This window comes from Triticum aestivum, chromosome 5A (assembly GCF_018294505.1).
Source record: "Triticum aestivum cultivar Chinese Spring chromosome 5A, IWGSC CS RefSeq v2.1, whole genome shotgun sequence".
Classification (NCBI taxonomy): Eukaryota; Viridiplantae; Streptophyta; class Magnoliopsida; order Poales; family Poaceae; genus Triticum; species Triticum aestivum.
In genome coordinates, this window is record NC_057806.1 from 431868333 (window position 1) to 431873637 (window position 5305).

Here is a 5305-nt window from a genome sequence, read left to right on the forward strand (position 1 = left end):
AGAGCTTGCAGCTGTAGTCCATGCACTCAAAACTTGGCGACATTACCTTCTCGGTAATCGTTGCGAGATCTTCACCGATCACCAAAGTTTGAAATATATCTTCACCCAACCGGATTTGAATCTCAGTCAAAGACGTTGGGTCGAGTTTATCTCGGATTACGACTTAGGAATAACTTACACCCCGGGCAAAGCCAATGTCATGGCTAATGCGCTAAGTCATAAATCTTATTGTAACAACCTAATGTTACAACAAAGTCAACCACTTCTCCACGAGGAATTTTGTAAGCTTAACCTTCACATTGTTCCTCAAGGATTCCTATCTACCCTGGTGGCAAAACCTACCCTTACGGATCAGATCATCAAGGCACAGAAGGTAGATCCGGGAATCTCCCGTATTAAGAGAAACATTAAGAAAGGAGTCGCGAATTGTTTCTTCGTTGAAGATCAAGGTGTCGTATACTTTGGAAACCGCTTAGTGGTTCCCAAAGCACGAAACCTAAGGAGGCTGATTCTTAAGGAAGCTCATGAATCCCCTCTAACCATTCATCCCGGTAGTACTAAAATGTATCAAGACCTATGCCAGAGGTTTTGGTGGACTAGGATGAAGAGAGAAATTGCTCAATACATTGCTAGTTGCGACGTCTGTCGTCGTGTTAAAGAAGAGCATCAACGGCCTGCTGGCACCCTTCAAACTTTGGCTATTCCTGAGTGGAAATGGGATAAAATCAGTATGGATTTCATTACTGGGTTTCCCAGGACGAAGAGAGGGAATAATGCTATCTTCGTCATGATCGATCGTCTTTCCAAAGTAGCCCATTTCCTACCTGTTCGTGAGAGTATCACCGCTAGCCAGCTAGCTGATTTATACATCTCCCGAATAGTGTCTCTTCATGGTGTCCCATTGGAAATTAACTCAGACCGTGGGAGTCTCTTCACCTCTCGATTTTGGGAAAGTTTCCAAAATGCTATGGGAACTCATCTCTCTTTTAGCACCGCCTTCCACCCCCAATCAAGTGGTCAAGTAGAGCGAGTCAATCAAATTCTGGAGGATATGCTCCAAGCTTCTGTCATCTCATTCAGAATGGATTGGGAGAAATGCCTTCCATTCACGGAGTTTTCTTACAACAATAGCTATCAAGCTAGCTTGGGCAAAGCTCCTTTCGAAGTTCTCTACGGACGAAAATGTCGAACGCCTCTTAACTAGTCAGAAATTGGGGAAAGACAACTCTTCGGCCCGGATATGATTCAGGAAGTAGAAGAGCAGGTTCGCGTTATTCGTGAGAAATTGTAAACAACCCAATCTCGTCAAAAGAGCCAATATGATCGTAAACATAAGCTCATGACTTATGAAGTCGGCGAGAAGGCTTACCTTCGGGTTACTCTGTTAAAGGGAACCCATCGTTTCGGTATCAAAGGCAAATTGGCTCCTCGTTACATTGGACCCTTTCGCATTCTTGCCAAACGAGGAGAAGTTGCCTACCAATTGGAACTACCTCCGCATCTTTCCAGAGTTCACGATGTCTTCCACGTTTCTCAACTCAGGCGTTGCTTCGCGGATCCTATCCGTGGAGTGGACCACGAAACGCTTGATCTACAAGATAATCTCTTGTATCAGGAATATCCCGTTCGTATCCTTGATCAAGCCAAGCGTACCACTCGATGCCATAACATCAAGTTTCTCAAGGTTCAATGGTCACACCATTCTGAAACGGAAGCCACTTGGGAAAGGGAGGATCGTCTTCGACTCGAGTACCCCACTTTCTTCCCAACAGATCCTAAATCTCAGGATGAGATTCTTTTGAGTGGGGGTGAGTTGTCACACCCTAGCTAGTTCATGCATTAGAGTGATTGCATCATGTTTAAATTTCCCAGAAAAATGAAATGGGGATGATAGAACCCCCAGCACCACCCCTGGAACAACTAGGGTTTACTAAAAACTTTTTCAATGAACCTGAAATGCCCTTATAAAAAGTCCACCCTTTTTGTTTTGGGTTAAAACCTTTGACAAAAATGGTGAACATTTTTCTAGGACATCTTAAGGTCATTGGATTAACTCATATAGTATTTGCATTTGGGCATTTAAATGCTATAAAATAGTTTGAATGCTCAAATAATCACAAACTAAAATGTTTACTGTTGGATATATTCTAAGCAGTAGCCATGATTAATTTTATGATTTTTGGAAATGCCCTGGCATTTTTAATAAAGCCCTAAAGTTACAGAAATAATAGAAAATGAATAAAACGGAAACACACACACACACATAGAGAAACCCACCTGGGACTTCTTACCGGGCGCGCCTGTAGCCCAAGTGGCCGGCCCAGCATGGCCCAGTCCATCTGGCCGTGCCAGTCGTCCCCTTCCTTGGGACAGAAGGACGACGGGCGCGTGCCCGGGGCGCGCGCACCACCGTGCGCCACCTCCTGCTTGCCGTTTCGCCACTGGACGGGCTAGATGACCTCCACGTCGCGCCCCCGACCCCCTGGACACCTCACACTCCCCTTGCTCTCTCCCTCGCTCCCCCGACGCCATGGCCGAAGCAGCCGCCGCCGTATCGCTGCCGTAGCCGTAGCCACCGTCATCTCTGCGCCGCCCTACCGTGTCCACAAGCTCCGCCGCATCTCCCTCGACCTCCTCGCTGAGCTACGCAACACCGGAAGCCCTGCAATGCCTTCCTCGACCTCTTCTTCAACCTTCGGGCTCCGAGATTACCGGCGACCCCGCGCTCGACTCGCTGCCTCCCCGAGCTCTCCGAGGCCACCGCTGCACTCGCTGTGAGCTCCTCTTTCTTCTCCCCTAGCCACGTCGCTCGAGCTGCCCCCTAACCCCGTTGGCCATCACGGCCGAGAGCTCGGCTCCGCCGGCCATGTCGCCGTCGTGGCCACAGACGCATAAGCTCGAAACCGAGTGCGTCACTACACTCACCACGTCCCCAGGAGCCGCAGCACCGCTCCGCATCCTGCCGTGACTCCTAGCGATGACCCCGAACTCGTCCGAGCTCCGGCAGCTGCCAACATCGTCGCCGGCGTATTTTCTGACCACCCCGAGCCCAAACACCACCACCACTAGACACGGACAAGTCTCCTCGTCACGTAGAGCCCCTCCGCCGCGCAAATGGTCGCCTGTCGGCATTTTCCGAAGCCCTCCGCCGCGTCTGTCGTCATCGGCGGCAAACCGCCGGCGAGTTCACCTCGTTTGACCTGGGGTTTATCTCTCCTGGGTCAATGACAGGTGGGCCTAGAGCCCTGCTAATTTTAGCTTAGCATTAATTAACTTTTAGTTAGCCCAATAGGTCACTGACATGCGGGCCCAGGCCCCACTGACAGTTTAGTTAGTATTAACTTAACCCTGTTAATTAGTTGTTTCACTGACGTGTGGGTCCCAGCCGTCAGGTTTGACCTGGGCTGGCGCCTTTGACCCGCTGACGTCACAGTGACACAGTTATTTATTTTCTGGATTTATTCTTATATAGGAAATTCCAGAAAATAGCCAAAACTTCTAAAAATCATAGAAAATCAACCATAGCTCCAAATCAAGCAAATTATATATGAAAAATGATCAGAATAATTCAATCGTTCCATCTGTAATGGTTTCATGCATGACAAAACACTCTAACCTTGCTGTTTAGGTGAAACAAGCTAATACACTTATTATGCATAAGAACTTAAGCTTCCATTTGAATCTTTGATTCAAATGGACCCATTTCAACTTGTTTCACATTGCATTAGGCAGGACACCTCATATTGCCACGTCATAACATGCATCATATTATTGCATATTGCCATGTGATGAATGTGTTCTGTGGTGTCTTTCGTGGTAGGTTCTGCCTCCGAGGATATCTCCGAGTATCCAGCTGAAGTGTAGTACCCTACTACCACTCCATTAGGCAAGCAGCCCCATCGATCATATCGATACAATCCCATGTTCTTGCTTCTGCTCTCACTTACTGCATTAAGACAACAATGTGTCAAACTGTTGTGTGCTGTGGTAGTTGAACCCTTATCCTCTGCATATCCTGTCATTGCCACAGTAACTAGATGAAACCCACTAGCATGTGTAGGAGTTGATTGAGCCATGTATGTGTTTCCTACATTGGTATGCCTGCTATGCTTAGAGTTGTGTCAGGTCTGGTTCATCTGGGTGATGGGCTAGAGTGAAATGATTATGTCGGTAATGTGAGGGATGTGTTGAACATGATGTGGTAAAGGTATCGATGAGAGGCCATGTAGGAGTACATGGTGGGTTGTTTCATTGAGGCCGTCCCTAAGAACTGAGATCTGTATGTGTGATTTAAGATTCAGTTACTACCATACATTGGGCCCGAAACCAATGGACCCTCTCAGCTTCTTAATCACCCTAGTACTCTGTCCAGGAGTTGCAACTAGTTTCTGGTGTTTGTAGGTTATGTGTTGGCGGCTGTGCATAGCGCTGACCCTAGGGGTGGGCTATGATGCGGTACATACACCGTGGCACGGTGTACCGAGTCACCCTTTTGGTGTCTTGGGAACCCTGTTCACATCATTCGGGGCCGTATGTGGAAACCTCGGCCGGACTCCCTGCGGATGGAACCTGGATAGGCGATAAACCTGGACTAGAGACTTGAGTGTTTAGGTAGGCAGTGGCCGGCACCCTCGTTGGGCTTCCGCTTGAAGGTTGCCGAGTACATGTCATGTAAATGACGGCAAGTGGTGAGAGCGTGTATGAAGAAGTACACCCCTACAGGGTTAACATCATCTATTCGAATAGCCGCGTCCGAGGTAAAGGACTACTTGGTTGCCTATATAGTTCATAGACAAGTTAATGGCTACTACTAAAAGACTCAAGATAAGTGTGAGTACCGAGGATGGCTCTCTCGTAGGATGACGAGGGAGGATCCCCGGTGGAGTATTCTGTTGGTGATTAGTGGACTCGCGTGCGAAAACTATTTTACTAGTGGTGTCTCGTAGGATAGCTTAGCCAAGAGTCAAAGCTGGCTTGCTGCAATAACTCCAGCACCTTCTTGAGAATGAGCATGTATAGTAGGTTCTGTTGTAAGACTTGCTGAGTACCTTTGTACTCATGTTGCTTTAATTACTGTTTTCAGACGACAACATCGACCCCTCCGATGGGTTTTATGTAGACCTCGACGTCGATGAGTAACTTGCCACCCAGGTGGTGATTCTGGCCATGGAGGGCCTTATGTAGATAGACAGGCTTCGACAAGCCTTCTTTCTTTCTAGTGTGTGTACTCAGACTATTTGCTTCCGCATGTGCTTGTATGCTTGTATGACTTGAGTGTCGGGTCATGTGACCCCTACCTGTATGA